Genomic DNA, 21,163 nt, shown 5'->3' on the forward strand with positions numbered 1-21,163 from the left:
CAGAGGCCCAGCCGCCTGGCCAAGTCCTACAGCACCAGCTCGCCCATCAACATCGTCGTGTCCTCGGCCGGCCTGTCCCCGATCCGCGTGACCTCGCCCCCCACCGTGCAGTCCACCATCTCCTCCTCGCCCATCCACCAGCTGAGCTCCACCATCGGCACGTACGCCACCCTGTCGCCCACCAAGCGCCTGGTCCACGCGTCCGACCAGTACAGCAAGCACTCGCAGGAGCTGTATGCCACCGCCACCCTCCAGAGGCCGGGCAGCCTGGCAGGTAAAGGGCTCCCTGCCCACCTTCCCTGGCTCCGCCATGGGGGCACCTGGGCACATTGTGGGGTGGCTGGTGGGCAGGATGGAGACGTACAGCTGCGTTGGAGCCATGCTCAAGCTGGGCCTGTCTGTGGGCCAGCGTCCAGCACCTGCAGGGCGTCCCTAGGCTGTGTGAGGTTCTAAACTAAAATAGGCTGCTTCTTTTTAAAAGTAATGCAGTCTCTCAAACTCTAACTCCTCCCCCATCAGAAGATTGAGACATTCGTAAAACGAAGTCAAATTTAATGAAGAATCTCATAGACCTGTTGATTGTATCCAGAAAAAGACCAAAGCAAATAAAACTCACCATATTTATATGATTACCTATAGTGATCTACACTTAGCTGTAGAAGAAAGTATTGGATTTTCCCCAAAGTTGACATTCAGTTTACATTGATTTCAGTAGTAGTGAAAAAAGTAACCAATGATGAATTGCCTTGAAATTTTACTACTTGGTTATGGCTGGAATGTATTGTATTTTATCTAAATTTAGTCACTGGGAACAGTAAAGGACTCCCCCACACCTGTCAGTGAATTTACATGTGGGAAGGGTGACGATGATGAAGGCCCTTGAATTTGTACTTGTTTATTACAGGAATGAGGGGCTGGGGTTGGGAAAGATAGCTGCTTTTCCCTGCCCATACAGAGTAGGTAACATGTCTGTGGTTGGTCCTTTTGTCCATCAGAAACCAGGCTGAGCAGGTGACTCTGCTGGTAGCACCATATGTTCAGCTAAACCAGACATGATGATTGAAAAACTAATGTGTTGTCTCCCGAACACCTGACAACTCACCTGGGTTTATTGGCAACTCTTTTCTTCTTATGAAAGTGCTAGGGGCCCTGTGCACGAATGCATGCACCTTGAAAGGAACTGTGCATCACGAGACAGCGGTGGGCACAGGGGAGGGTCTTGGCCCATCTTTCATTGCCTCTGCCCGGCCCCCTCCTGCTGCAGCCCCTGGTCCCCTGTCTGCCAGCAGCCCTGCTCTTGCCACCACTGCTCCCAGGCACTGATGGCGCCAGCCCCTCCTGCACCCACTGACAGCATGGAGCCATTGGGGCCAGAGCGAGCAGTGGGCCGGCGCCGTCAGCTGGTTCGAGCGGCGGCTGCTGCCCCCATTGCCCCCCAGGAGCAGGGGGAGGTGGAGAAGCCCTCAGGGGCAATTGGGACTGGTGCCGGGTGCCTGTAGTGGGTGCGAGTGGCAGCGTCCGCTGCAGGTGCAAGAAGGGCTGGTACCAGCAGTTGGTGAAAGAGGCGGTTGCTGGCCCCGATTGCCCCTCAGGAACAGGGGGAAGTGGAGAAGCCCTGAGGGGTGATCGGGGACAGCAGCCGCTGATGACACTGAGTGATCAGGGCCGGTGCCTGGCGCCGACAGCAGGTGTGAGCGCCAGGCGGGACTGTGGCATGTGGGAGTAAAGAATTTTCAGTAACCACTGAAGGCTCACCCTGATGATAGCAACTGGCACCCCGCCTTGATCTGGCATCCCCCACTCTCCTCCACCATCCTGCCGTGGCCGCCACCACCATGTTCCGCTCTATGCCGCCTGCTGCTGATGCCTGCCATGTTCTATGTGCACCCCCTGGTGGTCAGAGCATGTCATAGCGACTGGCTGTTTGGTTGATCAGTTGTTCCTCCATCTGGTCTATTTGCATAGAGAGTATATATATATATTTTAACACACACACACACACACACACTAGAGGCCTGGGGAGGGGTCCCTCAGCCAGGCCTGTGCTATCTTGCAGTTCGGGAGCCCTTGCTCCTTACAGCCCGCCTGCTTGCTGCTCCTTACCACTCGCCTCTCTGCTCCTTAGTGCTGCTGCAGAGGCAGGAAGGGTTCCCGCCACCACCGCTGCACTCGCCGGCCATGAGCCTGGCTCTGGCTGAGCAGCGCTCCCCCTGTGGGAGCACACTGACCACTAGGGGGCAGCTCCTGTGTTGAGCATCTGCCCCCTGGTGGTCAGTGCACATCATAGCGACCAGTCGTTCTGGTTCTGTATAATAGTTGCTTAGGCTTTTATTATATAGATATAGATTAGGTAATTAGATGCTGTGTTCATAGGTTTCCTTTTGTAATATAAATAGATGACTGTGAAGACATCCTATATAATAAAGAGCTAATATGCTAATTAGACCGGATGGCAGAATGACCTTCTGGAATGACCTTCCAGAACGACCTTCTGGAAGGACCAGTGGGCAGGGAGCGGGGCCGTGAGGAAGCTGGGGCTGCAAGGGCCAAGGCAGCCTTGGCTGTGAGGGCCGAGCCCCTTGCAGAATTTTGTGCATCGGTCCTCTAGTATGAAATAAAGAAAGGAATCTGGTGCATACATGAAGCAGGTGTCCAAGGGTGTCTTTCATTTCGCACAGTAATTGCTGGAAATTACTGGTGTGGTATAACAGGGTGAAGGTGGCAATTCCCCTGCCCCAATTATGCTAAGTGTGTTTACTGAAGTGAACGTAGTGTTGTCTACTCACTCCCCCTTTCTCTTTAATAGAATTTTGGAGGTAGACCATTACTAATGCCAACCCACTACTAGTACCAAAATATCCGTAAGGCAGGAACTAAGAAGCACTCTGGTTGGAAGCACGGGCTAGGAGACATGTATGGAAACTTTGTTTTATAAGTTTACAAATAACTATATCATGTCAAAAGGTGGGGAACTGGTGGAGCTCTTGGGAAACTAAAGCTCCATGACATTCTTCCCATTCACCATCGAGAAGACGAAACTGAGGCACAAAGTGTCCAGGTAACTTGCTAAAGGTTGTTTCATTGCCTTAGCTTCCAGCTTTGTCCCACTCGTTATACATGCTAAGCTGTGCATGTTCTGCATTATTTCACTAAGAATAGGGAATATGGTCTGGTGGAGAGGTTGGGGGTGTGCCAATGGAGCAGTCCCATAGCTCCTTATATCATGAATTAAGGAAACGGTTGTAAAAGTAAGTATGTTGTGAAAACTGATCCCACTCTAGTATCTAGAGTGAATGTTTCTGAGGGTCTGATGTGTGTGTGTGTGTGTGTGTGTGTGTGTGTGTGTGTGTGTGTGAGTTGGGAGGCCGTGTAGAGGCTTTGGCTGGAAAGAGAACTGCCATTGGTCAGCACAGTCTCTTGTGCCTTCTCTTCCCTCCCCATTTCCATCTGTTCCTCAGATTCTCTGACCATATTTCATTTTTGCTACCTGGTGAAAAAAATCAACTTGTCATTTAACATTTTTAATTTTAGAGTTTCAATGAACACTTGTAATGTTTGAAATACTTTGTTTGAAATGCATGTTTTTAAATGTTCATTTAAAGATTCTTTTTATGTAAATTGCTGCTGTTGGTTTTGAGTTTAAAATTCCAGGGTGGAGAAAAAGTAGATATACAGTCATAAGTACACAGAACAGATTTTATTCTTTTGTTATCATTTATTTATTATTGTATTATTTTCTATATGAACAACTGTAAACCTACTGTGGCCCCACCTTATATTTTATAACTCCACATAAATACTTGGGTTGCATAAGATCAGATACCCCATTCAGAAATTAGAAAACTATGGCCCAGGAAAGGTGTGGGGACAGACTCATGTTTGTGACAGACCAGGAATATTGGAGCTTTTGGACCCCCTGCCTAAATCAGGGTGCCTGATAGCATTCCAGGTGTCGTAAACTTTGGAGCCACCTTGTTTGCTAATTGAAAATACCATTACAGTCAAGGCTGAAAAATTGCTTTCGGATTTTCAAGGCTGTGACTTTGTAGATTTGTCACTGATAACTAGGACATATAAATATGGAATAGGTACTGACTTTCACTTTTGAATGAATTAATTTATTCCATAATTATTTATTAAGCACCTCTGATTTACTGGCACTGATTTAGAGCTTAGAGAGTAGTGATCAATATCAACCAATATCCCTGAGCTCCTTTCAAATGGAGAAGACAAAATAATCAAGGTAAATATTTTTTTAATATATTTGTATTGATTTCAGAGAGGAAGAGAGAGGGAGATAGAAACATCAATGATGAGAAAGAATCATTTACCGACTGCCTTCTGCATGCTCCACACTGGGGATTGAGCCCACAACCCGGGCATGTGCTCTGACCGGGAATCAAACCGTGACCTCCTGGTTCATAGGTCGATGCTCAACCACTAAGCCATGTCAGCCAGGCAAGGTAAATATTTTTGATAGAGTGGCCAGGGACAGCTCTAATTCAGTGGTTCTCAACCTTCCTAATGCTGCGACCCTTTAATACAGTTCCTCATGTTGTGGTGACCCCCAACCACACAATTATTTTTGTTGCTACTTCATAACTGTAATTTTGCTACTGTTATGAATCGTAATGCAGGATGTATTTTCATTGTTACAAATTGAACAGAATTAAAGCATAGTGATTAATCACAAAAACACTATGTAATTATATATGTGTTTTCCTATGGTCTTGGGCAACCCACAGGTTGAGAACCGCTGCCCTAGATACACTCTCCTTGCTGTCCTGCAAACATATCAGACATGCCCCTATTTACCAGCCTTGCACATCTGTTCCTTTTATTCAGAATGCCCTTTTATTCAGCAGTTCTCAACCTGTGGGTCGCGACCCCTATGGGGGTCGAATGACCCTTTCACAGGGGTCGCCTAAGACCATCGGAAAACACATATATAATTACATAGTGTTTTGTGATTAATAACTATGCTTTAATTATGTTCAATTTGTAACAATGAAAATACATCCTGCATATCAGATATTTACATTACGATTCATAACAGTAGCAAAATTACAGTTATGAAGTAGCAACAAAAATAATTGTATGGTCGGGGGTCACCACAACATGAGGAACTGTATTAAAGGGTCGCAGCATTAGGAAGGTTGAGAACCACTGATCTAGAGAAAGAGGGCAAAGAAATGGCATGAACTCAGTGGAGTGACCAGCAAGGAAGGTCTTGTAAGTCTTGATGAGGATGCCTGCTGTGCTAAATCCATGTGAGCCATTGAAGATTTCAGCAGAGGAGTGACATAATCTGACGTAGTGTATATAACAGTCACCCTGGGTACTTGTAGAGAATACACTTTTGGGGGTTAAGGGCAAAAGCATGAATACCAGTTAAGGGTTATGGCAGTAATCTAAGCAAGAAATGATTATGATGTGGGCCAGGATGGTGGCATTGAAGGTTATGAAAAGTGGTGTAATTCTGGGTGTATATGTATGGTAGCGCCCACTGGATTTTATCACGGACTAGGTAATGATGATAAGAGAAAGAGGACTAAGGCTGTCACTGAACCAACAACCAGAAGAATGGAGTCACCACTGACTGAGACAGGTGTGCTGCAGAGGGATCTGGTTGGGTTTGGGGACAGTGCTCATAAATATTAAGATTTTGGTTTTGGACATGTGGTGCCTATCAGAATCAAAATGCACATGTTAAGTATACAGTTGGATGTGCAAGTCAGAGTTCAGGGGAGAATCTCAGGCTGGTGATAAGAATTAGGGAGTGGAGTCATCATCAGGTAGATAGTATTTAAGACCAGGAGTCTAGAAGAAATTACCTGGGAAGTAAGTATGGAGAGAAGAGGTCCAAGGACTGAGGAGCCCTAGTGCCTCCCACAAATGTATCTGTCTGATAGTTGAGAAGGTCAGTGCCATTTCTTAGAAGCGAAAAGAACAGCCTGTCACAATAAACTATGTCCAGTACAGTTAAAAAGTCAAGACAAAGGAAGACTGTTGGCTGGCATTGGTTTAACAGACTGTATTCATTGGCAAGTTTGAAAGAGTAGTTTCAGTGAAGGGTAGTGGTAAAATCCTACTGGAAGTGGGGATCCAAGAGATAATGGGAGGAGAAAAACTAGAGATCAAAAACGTGCATAATGTTTTCAAGAAGTGGTTCTTGTTTAGCTGCAAACATTTCCAAATTTGTAGAAGTTCTGTTTGAGGATTTTAGGTCAGCAGTTGTGTGGACACTTGGTGAGGAACACACACCCACACGTTCCACTAGACCTTCCTGATGGCCAAGCTTTCTAAAGTCCTGCCCGCGATCTCAGAGTTCCACCTCTCTGGGAAAACAGCACAGAGTCAACCTAGAACAGTATAATTTCTCAGATGTTAAGCCATCAGACTCCAAAGACCTCTTAGAATTTTTTCTTTCTTTAAATTATCTCTCTTTTCATCATCTAGTGATGGCTTCCTGGAAACCCAGCTCTGCCTTCCTGTTAAAGGTCCCTAACCTCGGGGCATGACTTGCCTGCTTAAAATTGTTCCCTTATCTAGGTTTTTACAACAAAATGTATCTCACAATGTCAGACAAATATAAGGAAATACATATAAAATTCTAGTACATTGGCCAGCTCAATAGAAGATAACTTTATTACTTAATAATACCTGCCATACCAACTTGGATGTGCAAGGAAGAGGTCATTTGTTTTTGTTTCAGACACAAAGCTGGTCTTTTGAGTCCCGAAACATGCCAGTGTCTGTGTGGGGCACACAAAGATGAGTGAAGGATAACCGCTGCCCTCAGGAGACCTCGTTGGTAATGGATATAAGAACAGATTGTTTGAAATCCAGTGCTCGGGTGAGGCACATTGGTTACTAGGGGAACATGCTTGAGGAGCCTGTTATAGTGGGGATCAGACATGTGCTGCAAATGCTTCCTATGTGTCTGGACCACAGAGATGTGATTTGAACCTCAATTACTTTGGGTCCATCTTCTCTATATCTTAAATATACAGCAATAGAACTAGTAAGAAAAGGTAGCTGGAGCAAAGTCAAAGAGTAGAGAAGGGGTGTGATGCAAGGTGTGGCGGAAAGGTGTAGGGGTCATCAGCAGATCAGGCTTTCTTGAGGCAGAAATGAGTGATGGGCTTGGGGGTGGAGATGAGGGAGGAGATGAGTGGTAAAGGGCTTGTAGTGAGTGTCACCCTTCCAACAGAGGACTGACCTGATCATATTAGAAACTTCATTCTGGGGGCTGTGCGGAGAAAGGATTTTCAGTGAAAAAATGGGCAGGGAAACACCTAGAAAGGTATTTGAAGAGTCCTTTCCTGCTCCCAGATCTAGTTATTAAAGCTTTCACCCATTTATTTTGAAATGGGACAATTCAAAAATTATCACTCATAAGTAGTACAGGAAGAAGAAGGCTAGATAAATGACATAAGTAGTTTTAACATGTTTCTCCTGACAAATAGGTTGTTTAATTTTATTGTTTATGAATTAAAAGTTAAATGTATTCATTTTATTCACAATGAATAAAATTAGGTAAAAATAATTGCGATTTAAAGCATTTGCAAATGCCAGATATTGTGCCAGACACTTAACAAACTGTATCTCATGTTTTTTCCAGTAACTTATGTACAATTTTCACCCCTATTGAACAGATTCAAAAACTGAGACTGATTGGTGATAAGTTTCTTGCCCAAAGTTATGTGTCTGGACCACAGAGATGTGATTTGAACCTCAATTACTTTGGGTCCATCTTCTCTATATCTTAAATATACATGATATGTGGGTAGAAAGTATATTGTGTTATTGAAGAAAAACATCAAGAATGTAAAAATGCAGTGTACGTTTTTAACTTTTGTAAATGACTAGTGATTTTAAAGAAAGCAAAAGTTTGCCTACCATATGGCAACCTTGCTAATTAAAATGAGGTTAACAGGCTTTCATCATTCTTTCGAATATAACTTTACCAATTTTTGTTCACTTCTGTAAGGAAAATAGCATGATCCTTTCCTTTTCTGGCTTAGAGCAAAATTAATCCCATTAGAAATAGAAATCTGAGTTATAAATATGCATTAAAGTTAAATCAAACATCACAAGCATATTTTGAGGCAAACTTGAAATGGATTAAATGTAGATTTGTTCATTTAATGATTGCAAAGAAAATTGACCTAATATGGAGAAGAATTTAGTCAAGGCGTGTCCACCTTGTACCCCAGCCAGATGGATATAAAACACAGTATTTTGAGAGGATCACATATTATAAACCCCACATTACACATATTTTCAGATTTCAGACTTGCTAGTTCTGTCAGGTGCATCTGTTATAAGAAAGAAAAAGGAAAAAAATAAAAAGCCTAATCCTAGAATAAAGCTTTGCCATCTCGGGTGCCGGTTCTCAAAGGAAACATGAAGTCTCCCCAGATAATGAGCCAGTTTGTTTAACGCACAGCACTTGAGATATGGTCAGAATGCAGTAGATCTGTGGCTTCCACTCCTTTACATTGCATTTCCTGAAGGTGAAATTTGCCTGCAGGGCACAAATGCTTGATCAGTTCTTGTGAACCTCCTGCTCACCCAGAAGTAAAAAAATAAAATAAAATAAAGTCATAGTTTAGACCTGCTAATTAGAATGTGATCAACCAGTGAAATCAATCCACACTTTAATCTTCTTTCAAAGGTTGTTTAAAAAGCTGACTCTCCACCAGAATTTCCGGGTTTTTTTGAAGCTAGAGCCCTCCCCCAACCTCAGAATCTTTCTGGCATTGCATAGAGGCTGTGCCTCTTAGCCCCAGTTCCTTCCCCCTGTGCTCTTGCTCTGGGAGCCCAACCCAGCCATCCTGGTGTAGATCGACAAGCTTGAGAAGTGCAGGCCTGTTCCCACACATGAACCCTTCCCTGCTTCCACCATCAAAGTGAACATTCCTTCAGCCTTTTGCCCCCTAGATTCTGGGACCCCATTTTATAGCAGAGAACCTTCCTCTGAGTGATCCTATGGAAGCCCCCTATCTCCAGGCTCTCCCTACCTAGAGCATGGATACTGCCATCTCTTCGGCACACCTCCTCTGCACCTGCTGACTCCTGCCTAACAGCCTCCATCTGCTCAGCGACCCAGAAACGGTGACCAGGCATTCCTTTGTAGTCACTTGACACAGCATCTCATTCACAGTCATATTGGTATCTGATTTCCGTCCAGTTGTGTTTGGGTCAGACTGCAGCAGCGAAAGGCTGTTTTAACATCCCGTTACTGTAAGCGGGTGGCTGCTTCTGAAACTCAATATTTGGGATGCTAGGTGGCCCCAAAGGCCTCCCTGATGTCTTTCTTTTTTGTTGATTCACAGAAATTAATACCTCCCCTTCCTGCCTACCAGATGGCAACCTTGCTAATTAAAATGACGTTAACAGGCTTTCTTTTGTTCAGGTTTTTGTTTGGTAGGAAAATGGTATTTTTATGTAGAACTTTTATGAAAGCTTTTGCAATATTATTGATGCTTATATGATATTGATCATGCTTAACTAGGAAATGTACATTTAAAAATGAAACTGTATCTTGGACAATAGTTCAATATGGCATATTCTAACCACTCATGTCCCCTCTGTCTCAGACATCTTCCCTATGTCTCAGACCCCTTGAAAAATAACATACAGGACTGCAACCGAGAATGACGTCGTAAAAAAAGACAAGAACACAGAGGCCCGAGGCCAGGGGGTGGGTGTCACCAACAAGTAAGCCTTTTTAGGAACTTTCTAGAAAGCAAAGTAGATAGGAGTGGTAAGCAATTAAAAATGTCCAAGCTTCTCCCAAGAATCTGCTCTGTCAGCACAGCGGAGGTGGACTGGCTGCCTTCAGTGAATTCTTGGACAGGTTCAAGGGTCAGATTTAGTTGAGGGGCTGGGAGAGAAGAGAGGCCTCAAGATGAAGGGATCCATTGAAAGTCAGGGCTCCAGGCATTTCTAAGTTGGCTGCCTCCTCCCACTCATGTCCCCTCTCTCCTACCAAGATGTTGCCATGTAGCCCATGCCTACTGCAAGGAGAAACAGGGGGTGACTATTGAAGAAACTGGACAAACTATCTGAGAAAGTAGACTTGGGTTATGGCTGCCCATGGTCTACTACAGTCTATTTCATACCATTCTGTGGGCAGTGAGCTGGTAGGTGGCTCAGGACTGCCCCTGACCTTCTCTTCCCGTCCCACATTCTCCCTCAGGAACGCATAATGGGAAACACTTGCATTTGGGAACACTTCTCTTTAGATTGTAGCACAAGAAGAAGCTACCTCCGGGATTTTCTTTCTCAAATGTGATATGTTAGTAGGGATTACTGAGGAATTCAGGAGAATTAGAAGCCTAAAAAAAAATAGAAAAAAGGAACTGTGCCTCAGCATAAATAGAGATAACTTACAGAATACAAGATATTAAAAGAAACAAGCAATAAGTTTAGGTTAAGTACTAAGAAGGATTTAAGACAATCTTGTGTTTATTAAGTAAGAACGAAATGATATGTAAAAGGATCAAATAACAAGAAAATCTTTTCTAGGCCACAAAAATATAACTACCCAAATTAAAGATTTTTATAGAAAGACTGGATGTGAGTCAAGGAAATCACTGGGAAGGGAGAACATGAAGGGGGAAAGACAGAAAATATCAGAGTAATGCAGGAAGAGCCTTGCAGGACAAATCCAGGAGATCTAACATTACTAGAGTCACAGAAAGAGACTGGAGAGAAACATGTTATCAGTGAAGTAATATGGGAAAATTCCTCAGAGCTGAGGGACCTTTGCCTTCATAGGAAATGCCCTATGCTTGGAATAAAAAGTTAATGCATAATCTATATCACAAAATTTGAAAGCACCAACATAAGAATACCCTAGCACCCTTGGGGAGAAATAAAACAGACTCCACCTGACTTGCAGTAGTGATACTACATGATAAAGAACAACCCAGTGATGCTCTCGGAATTCTGGGGTAAAATAACTCAACCCAAAATCTATATGCAGCCAAATTAGCCATCATCATAAAGGGAGGACCAAATAATTTCAGATTCACAAATATTCATAAAATCGATCTCCTATGTATCCTTTCCTAGAAAGTTACAACACTTGATGTATTCTAGCTATATAAGGTTATGAAACGAGAAACATAGTACCCAGGACACAATGAACATGACTAGAGTGAAGGCCCAGGGCAAGGAAGAGAAGGTGAGAGCGGGGAAAAACGGATAGATACATAGGAATACAGGTACTTGGCAGTAGGCTAGCAAGTAAGGAAAGGTGGGACTCAGCACAAAAAGCCCACAGTCATGAATGTAGGCATAAGTCTGAAAGAACCTAGGTCATTTTAATATCTAAGGGCAGAATAATTAAAAGGATGAGTAGGAATAGTGAAATTAATTGTGGATGAAGAAGAAAGAATTGCGTTGCATTCCATTGAGTTCAACAAATATAGGAGACTATGATTAAGAAAATGGACTTATGAACTAGACAGACATGGGACTTAGGAACTAGACAGACAATATTTCTAAGAGTAATGTCCAAGATTTTACTGCCTATGTTTTCTTCTAGGAGTTTTACGGTTTTACATGTTATATTTAAGTATTGAATCTATTTTGAGTTTATTGTTGTATATGGCATAAAAAGGTGGTCTAGGTTCTCTTCTCTTCTCTCTTCTTTTCTTTTTTTGAATGTATCTGTCTAATTTCCCCAGCACCATTTATTGAACAGACTGTCCTTGTCCCATTGTATGTTCTTGCTTCCTTTGTCATAGATTGACCTCATAGGTGTTGGTTATTTCTGGGCTCCCTATTTGCTTCCATTGATCTATGTGTCTATTTTCATGCCAGTCTCATGCTGCTTTTGATTACGATAGCCTTGTAGTATAGTTTGATATCAGATAGTGTGATACTACCCAATTTGTTCTTCTTTTTCAAGATTTCTGTTGCTATTTGGGGTCTTTTGTGTTTCCATACAAATATTTAGATTATTTGTTCTGGTTTTGTGAAATGTATCATGGGTATTTTGATGAGGATTGCATTGAATCTACAGATTTCTTTGGGTGGTATAGACATTTAAATGATGTTAATTCTTCTTGTACATAAGCACAGTATATGATTCTATTTATTGGCATCTTCAATTTCTTCAGTGTATCATAATCTTCTGAGTATAGGTCTTTTACCTCCTTGGTTAAATATATTCCTTGGTATTTTATATTTTTGATGCAGTTGTAAATGGGATATTTTCCTTAGTTTTCCTTTCTGATAGTTTATTATTGGTATATAAAAATGAAATTGATTTCTGAATATTAATTTTCTATCCTAAGGCTTTTAAACATTTTTTTTTAAAATTTTTATCAAAGTACCTGGGATTGTGTGGAGACCAACTGTTTTAGCAGATGTACAAATAACCTTAAGTAATAACTTAAAATTTCTCAAAATGGAGTTAATTCGCAACCAAGCCTACATTAGAATCTTTCCTACACTATCTTTAACCAAGGTGCATCTTGTAATTTTTATTACAAAATTATTTGTCATATATTTAGTCCATATTTTATATCATACATATATGTAAATAGATAGGTAGATAGATAGAGATGTAGATTCAGGTAGGGCAAAAGTAAATTTACAGTTGTTCATATGGAAAATAATACAATAATTAATAAATAATAATACAAGAATAAACTGCTTTGCATACTTACAACTGTAAACCTATTTTGCCCCATCGTGTGTGTGCACACACGCATTTGCTATGGAATAACTAAAGTGAAAAGTCTAGAATCTATGAAGGCTAATCACAAATGGATCAATTTGTATTTATTGTGCTGTGTATTAATTACCAAAGCACTGACTGCCTTTGACACAAAGAAGGTATCTTGAATTTTCCTATAATCAAAAGAGGCAGGGTACTTGAATAAGTGGGCACATTGGCTCCCCAAGGGCAGCTGAGAGCCCTGCATATTTCAGAACTCCTCATCACTCCTTCTCTAGTAGATAGTCAACAAATATTTCTGACCGACTATTGTAAAGTAGCTGGTGGGTGAAGTGTTATATACCCCTGAGAACCACAAGTCATCTGTAGTACAGGGAGAAGCATGGCCACAGAAGGACCAGGTTCTCCCCAAAGTGATTAAAACATTAAAAAATTACCAACAGCTACCAGAAAGACTTGGCTCAGTGCGTATTGAAAATCTGTAAAGTGTCTTCTCCCTTATCTCTGAGTTTCTCAGTTCTTTGGAAACTGGCTTCCTGTATGTTTTAGTTCTGAGTTGTAGTACTAATAGAGGCCTACACAGCGGTCCATGGACTACCAGAGGCTCACCTGTGGAATTAACAGCTTGCTCTAGTGTAGTGCTAGAGATTATAAAGAAGTTAGTAAATTTAGAGAACATAAAACAGATGATGCCTATTCTATAGTGTCTGCATCCTGAGCACCTGCCCAGGGACAAGCAGATAGAGACTTGGTAGCAAAGGCACCCAAAGAAAACCATTAATGATTTTGACCCAGTGGACTTGGTGGTCCCTCAAATGATTGCTTGCTATGTAATATGTTCAAACAGACTCGATAGCATTGATTATTCCTGTTTGGCTTGCTAGATAGTACCTGACCCATGGTGCTGTTATTACAGAGAAGAGTCCACACTTAACCTTAAATGATATGTGATATCTCCTGATGTTTCTGGCTTCATCCTTAGTTCTCCTGAAATAGACTGGCAACATGTTAAAGAAGTCAAAACCTCCCTCAGAAGATAAGCTTCTATTCAATAATTGATGTAGAAAAGGAAGTCAGTGCATATTCTCTAGAATGAAAACACACACACACACACACACACACACTCATTCATTCAGATATGGTGTCCAGAAGCAGGTAATACCTCGGTCCCAGGACCTCCATGATTGAGTCAATTAGTTGGTTGTTTTTGACATGGCCACAAATAGCCCGCTTCACCTGGACAACCTTCTAGCAAATCTGTAGGGTTTGTTTTGCATTGGAAGAGTCAACAGACATAGTTTTGTGTACGAGAAAAGCATCAGTTAGCATCATTACCATACCAGTTCAACTGGTGGTTTACTAGTAATTTCTTTAGATGAAGACAACAAATGAAAAATGGGGTAGGAGAATTGTAGCTATATATGGTCTCATTGGTGGTGCATTGCATAAAGAAATTATGTTTTAATAAATATAGCTGCTATTCAAATAATTATATATAATTCAGTTACTGATTAGATTCTAAAACACACACACACACACACACACACACACACACACACAATATTAAAGTTTTAACTAGGAAAGAATCAAGGAACATTTTTAGTTCTCCCAGAACTGTTTATTATACAACATAATTCCTCTCTTTTCAAACTCTTTTATTTGCCAAGTATTATGTTGAATAAAAGAATAAAAATTTAATAAAGTGTTGATACAAAGAATTTATAAAATGTAAATAGAGAGAACGACTAATCCTTGAAGCAGTTTATTTGCCATTTCCCCCTATAAATTATGCCGAGGGTTAATGGTGTCTTTTTCTTTTGAAATTACCACCAAGGCCACGGTGTGGGTGTTGGTGAAACATATAAAGCAGTAGAAAAATGAGACAGGGAGAATACTTCCTAAGTTTGTGTTTTAGAAGCTAAATGTCTAATTTTTGAAAATTAGATCTTTATATTAGCTATATGTATATATTAGATATATGCAGCCAATCTTTTCTGATTCAACCTGAGTATAAAGGCCTGTGTTTATTATGATGCTGAGATGCAAAACATCTTAGTTCACATATTTTTCAAAATACTTGAAACTATATATGGAGAAAACAGCGTACTGAAGCCTACTTTGATCTGATGAAACCCTTCTCCTTGCCCAAACATTGACAATATCACCTGTGCCCTGTGATGGGCAAAAACCACATAAACGAGAAGGAAAACGGAGCTTCAGTTCCTACAGCAGTCAGCACCTCTGAAAGCTGGATGGGGACTTCTGGTCCCTCGAAGAGGAAGCCTGTCTGTCTGTCAGCAGAAACCTGTCTGTCTATCCTGCTATGCATAAATATATATATATATACTTACAAAAGATGGGTCAGGACCACCTTGTTCTGGATTCCTTCCATGAAAATATCCACAAGTACCCTTAGCAAATAGGTCTGGAGGTCAGACTCCAGATGTAGTGTTCCGGTATTTCACTAATGGGTGAGGGGCATTGAGAAGCAGCTGCTGAGAAATCAAATGGCACTCATTTAATTGAATCCACCTTGTAGATAAAGAAGAGTCCCTGTGTGAATATGAGACTGGCCTTTAAAAACTCTGATAAATAATTAATAGAGCACCAAGTCATGGATTGCTCTGCACCGGTCTCTGGGACAGTAAGAAGATCGCCTGAGCCAAGCGCCTGGTTCCTTCTACCCAGGATGCTGCCGCCACAGCTGCTCCCACGGAGGAGCCTGGTTTGGGAGCAACTTTTAACTAGGAGGCCCCTCCCAGTTAAAATTAACACTCACAGATTAAACTTTCTTACAAGCTTATGTCAAAAGGGTTTAATTACAAGTCTAAAATCAAATTGGGTTGCCCTTCTGTATGAAAGGATATTACAGTTCAAAATTGACCCCCCCCCCTCTAATTTCTAACTCTGCTCAGTGTCAGCTGAGGATTTGGGGTTCCTGGGTAGAGTGTTTCTGGGAGTCCTTTCACCAGCCTCCTCAGGACTGTCTCTCACTTGACCATTGATTTTTATGTTAAGAACCATAGCACCAAACATATCTTCTCTCCTAAATTCGCCCCCCCCCCCTCTAATTTCTAACTCTGCTCAGTGTCAGCTGAGGATTTGGGGTTCCTGGGTAGAGTGTTTCTGGGAGTCCTTTCACCAGCCTCCTCAGGACTGTCTCTCACTTGAGCGGTTGTGATGCCACTGAAGTTATCTGTAGAATGACTCCTAAGAGTCCACAGAACACATGATTGTCACTGCAACGACCCCACCCTCCACTGATAGAGAAAATGAGACATTGCCCGAGAACTTGTTAAAAATGCAGAACCTCAGCTTTTCCCCCCTGACCCGCTGAGTCAGAACCTGAATTTTAATCAGGGGAATGGGATGCATACGGCATTTTGAGAACACTGGAACTCATGGCTGGCATAGTCAGACCTACTCTCTACCTCCCCTACCCTAGGAAACCACAGGTGGGTATCTGGCACAGGCGCCGAACCACCACAGTTTACCCATGCGTTTCACTGGTGCCAGTACCATCTGAGACAAGCAGGTTCCGCAGGCCCTTCTTTAACTCAGAGCTGGCCCTGTATGCTGACACAGCACACCCTTCACCTCAGCATAGGTGCAGGGCCGCATGACCTTTGACTGAAGATAAAAATGGAAATGGCCCATCCTAAGAATGCAGACAGCAGACTCCACAGAGCTCATTAGACTCCATTACCCCTGTCTCATCACTTTCCACATGCTTGCCTGTCACAAAAGGAGCGGAACAAAAGAAGCCTGTTTTTCTAACAGCCTGGGGAGAACTGCTTGTGGTTAGAAAATAAAAGAACAAGGGGTGCCTGCTTTTCTAAAGGATAAGGTCACATGGGCACCCTCAGTGCTGCATCCAGACCAATGACTTTGGCCTTTATGTTTTTCTTGCTGCAAAGTACGTGACTCTCAGTAGAGTACATTATTCATTTGGTAATAGGTGTGGTGAAGCTTCATAGGAAATAATTTAAGACTAAAATTAAGTTCTGAATTAACATAGGCGTAGGATGTAGATTTTGGAGTTTTGATTAGAGTCAAAAGCAAAAATATCAAGAAGCAAACAAGTAAATTTTTCTTGTGGAGAGGTATTCCTCAGATCCAAGATGTGATAGTTGCCTCTCTCAGCAATTAGCACACATTTATGATATGATAACATTAACCAAAATTGTTATATTTTGTATTTCTGAAAGTGCTTATTTGTTGGTGTCATATTTCCCCCCTCAAGTTTAATGAAAACATATATAAAACTACATCTTTTAAGAGGCACAAAATAACTATTCAAAGCCATAAACACCACAGAGGGAAGGTGACCTAACTGCACAGGTCATGCTTCCTGGACACGTTGCTTAGTGATGGGCAGAGAACATACCCCTGAAATCAGCAAGGTTTTAAGCAAGGGGGAGAGTTACAGCGGGGGCATTTCAAAGGGAAATCTGCTTCTTTTCTAGGCTCTGCACTTTTCTATAAAAGTTCTATTTTACCCTTCAAACATTTAATTGTGTTAATATCAGTGTGCAATTTAAAAAAAAAACAGAATTCCTAGAATTTACTTTGGACTTACCTTCATAGCACAGGAAATGTATAGCTCTTCTTCTGAAGACAGCTCTTTTTCTCAGAAATGAGAGTGCTCATCTCTGGTGCCTGTGCACAGAGGCCTCTGTCTGCTGGCTGACCCTGACCACCCTGGCATGTGGCCCTCCTTTCCTCCTTCCGTTTCTTTGTAAATGACCATTTGAAACTGGCTCCCAAATTTGATGTGAAGAGATAGATCAATGGCATTTTTTTTCTTTAAGGACCTTTTGATGTTTCTAAGTGAAAGCATGTAGAAATTTATTTCTTTGCATGGAAAGCAGGTTAATTTGCATTAAATTAGGGAGTCATCAATTATATAGTATAGAGATTAAAAAATGTGAATGGGTCATAATGAAAAACGGAATAAATTTGTTTCATTCTGTTCAGTAATTTGGCTTAACATAGTAGTAAATGATATTATTTGAAGAAATCAAGAAGTCATAAATTGAGGATTGTAAAACATTAGATATTTATTTCTTTTAACAATGCCTGTCTCCTATCTCTGTATATACTACTAATTAGGAGGTGTGGGTGCCCATTAAACACACAGTGCCACTCCCCACTTAGGTGGACTGAGTCTAATTCTTTTGGAGGTTGTGTTCAGGAGTCACCATTTCAAAGAGTCCCCCAAAATATTCTTTGGAGAATAAACAAAGATTTGAGAATTAATCATATTCTCAGGAATGAAAATTCTAGTGTGTGTGTGTGTGTGTGTGTGTGTGTGTGTATTTGAGCTGAATCTTTAGTCATGAAATTCTCATGAGTTTATGTGTGATCTTCTGTTGAATATTTCAAATCCTTTTGATAAAAATGTAGTTACTGTGATTGTGACATTTCGAGTTAAGAAAATATCTGTTCAGTTCTTACCGTCAACTCAGTATGAACATATTTCTTTTACAACATAATGGCTTAAATAGGTCCTAATAAAATCACTTCTATGAATATTATGAAATGAATCTCTACAGAGGGCCTTTGCTCTGGCTGCTCGTTCTCTCTGGCTGAAAAGTAGGCATCGTGCTGCTCTGACTCCTTCTCTGGTCCTATGAAGTTTTCTGCTGAAATGTCAGATGCTCAGAAAGAACCTCTTGACCCCAGTATCAAAGCAATATACCCCCAACACTTCGTCTCCTCTCCCCTACCCTACTTAATTTTGCTTCAGCCTCTATGTCTATACCTACCTTAATGTAATCTCTTACTTATTTCCAAGGCCAGAGACCTGGTCTGTCTTAAGCACCTTGGTGTCCTCAACTCCTAGAAGTTGCCCGGACACTCAGTAAATATGTGTTGAATGAATGAAAATATAGATCAATATAGATGAACTGGTACATATAAATGATACAAGCAATATTGAGCATATAGAGATTCATTTGCCAATCAATCTAAAAAATGATAAATGTTGCCTGTTGCTTGTCAGTTGCAAACAGAGCCTGTTGGATTCCCTGAGCCAGTGAAAATGTGGTGTTGAGGATGAGACAAGCAAGGCAGTGAGAGATACTGCAGTCTTTTCAGCTCCTTAATTATTTTCCATGTCAACGACTCCCTAAAACTCTGTTGCTGGCTTCCTACTAGATTAGCAAATGTTTGTTTGTCCTCAATGTGCAGGTTTAATTTATACCATACCCCTTTCTAAAAAGGATTCTGCCTTTTCTTGGTCATTTTAATATGTCTTTCCCTTTTGGACTTAATTCATTCCTGCATTCTTCACCGTTATCCATTACAAAGCAACCCTGATGTTGTTCCTTTAAGAACATAAAAATAGACTGTATGATTTACATTTTGTAATGTTTTACAAAATTATCAAATTTTTGTCAGTTATATTTCCAAATTAAATCTCTGTTTTGTTTTTGATATTTTGAAGGTTTCTGTTAAGAAGAGCTTGCTTTTCTCCCAATCAAAAGATGTATTTCATGAAATAACGTAATTTGACTCTGAGATTGAATGACATAGTAGGCTGTTTTAACACATATACATTTTCAGACGTGGTCACTCTCATCTTGATCCTCCCACTATTTCATGCCATACAAATGCATGCATTACTATCTGTATTTTTACACTGGAGGAAACCTGGGCTCAGAGAGGTTCAGTGACTCACCTTGATTCACCCAACTGGTTAGACATGGATCTGGAGCCCAAATTATGTCTTCTTAGTTCAGGTTATTTGGGCAAAATTTACTTAAGAAACAACAGCAGAATTACTACTTTCGATGCAATTTATTTTTACTTTAAACTGTTGAACATTATACATCCACAGTCATAATGCCGCCTTTCATGTGCAGAACTTTATGGTGAGCCATGATCTCTATCTTCTACATAGGACTTGCTCATGTGAATGGTGGTGCTGGTGTGAAGATGCCTACACAGAAGCAGGGGATATCAGAGGTCCAGTGTCCTCCCCAGTGGTCCAGTCTTCCCACCCCTCTGAGACCCTAGAACCTGTACCTCCCTTACTGCCACAGGACTGAACCCTCCTTCCCTCTGTCCTCCCACCACCAATGCCACAGCAGAGGGCCAGGAGTGAGCAGGTGATGGAAGTTTTATGACCAAAGGTAGCTCTTGTATAACAGCTGTCTCAGGCCTGGTCCTACATCAATTTTCAGGTTCTCCCCTGTCCTCCAGGGCTCCTGGACCTCCCTCACAGAGCACCCTCATGAGTCACAACCTTTCTTAGCCTGCATAACAACCACTCATGTTCCAGATGCGAGCCCTCAAACCCATTAATTTCAGAATCACATTACAGATGAAAATTACCAGTGCCGGAGCTCTCTAGATCCAAATTTTGTCTTGTGAAAAGATGTAGGAAAAGTGAAATGATATGACAGCATTAAAAGGTGGACATTGGATGAGGTAAGCATTGTTGAGAAAATTGGTCATAAAGCACTATGTAGACACAGGTATTATACCTACATGACCTCTGCCTGCAATGGTGGAGAGACTTTTGCTGCAGTTGGTCTGGCCTGTGGGGTCTGCTTTCCTTTTCTCTCTGGCCACTTGTGTTTCACTGCACCTTGTCATGCTGCAGTTCTGAACCCTCATCTTGGTCAAGGTGAGGCTCTCAGAATTGTTCTTCATTGCCCTGAACATCTGTGACATTTTGGACAGTCAGTTTCTCCCACATTTTTCCTTGCTATGATAACATCTTTTCAGTTCCTGTCAAAGACACAAATGCTTACTAATGGTATGCTGAGTCCAGAATGCTGAGGACTTGTTGTCAAATAGACCATAATGGTGAAAGAAATTACTGCTAAAGAAAAGTACATTTTCTTTGGATCAGCAAATATATTCACCACCTCGTGAACTTTTGCAGCACATTCTCAGAAGAGGTTCTGTGAGAATTTTTTTCTTGGAATTACCCAGAATAAGATAGGTTTTGTTAGTATGGGTCTTACTTGAGCCTGAGTGGTAGAAAGCATGAATTCCTGAACTTGCACCTTTAGCCTTTCACTCGCTGCCTCTCTTCTCTCTCCTACATCTGTCTGTTTCTCTTGCCAATAACTGTGCCCACCCATGAGCAACTGAAAGGATCACAATGGATAGAAAGGAGTATAAACAATGTTCCTTTTAGAAAGCCTGTTTCATTCAGTGCTATGCATAATGCTTAAATATGCAAATGGATTTTGCACAAATGTTTCCACAGGGAAACACTGTGAACTTAGAGTTTTATCAAGAACATGATAATTAAAAATGTAGTATGTTGAAAAAAATAAAAATATAGATGTTGTTCAAATATTTAATAACTAGAGGCCCAGTGCACAAAAATTTGTGCACTGGGCGGGGAGGGGTGGCCCCTCAGCCTGGCCTGTGCCCTCTTGTAGTCTGGGACCCCTCGGGGGATGACCACCTGCTGGCTTAGGCCTGCTCCTCAGTGGATTGGGC

General features: G+C 41.5%; 1 protein-coding gene across 1 annotated transcript in view; it reads left to right on the forward strand.

The window, feature by feature from the left end:
• Nucleotides 1–6: 6 nt before the first annotated feature.
• Nucleotides 7–21,163, forward strand: part of CTNND2 (catenin delta 2) — a 339,572-nt gene continuing 318,415 nt past the window's right edge. Inside the window, exon 1 of the mRNA XM_006769453.2 lies at nucleotides 7–274. The gene's annotated coding sequence lies outside the window, so the exon portion shown is untranslated. The remainder of the gene's footprint in view (nucleotides 275–21,163) is intronic.

This window comes from Myotis davidii, unplaced genomic scaffold, assembly GCF_000327345.1.
Source record: "Myotis davidii unplaced genomic scaffold, ASM32734v1 scaffold143, whole genome shotgun sequence".
Taxonomy (NCBI): Eukaryota; Metazoa; Chordata; class Mammalia; order Chiroptera; family Vespertilionidae; genus Myotis; species Myotis davidii.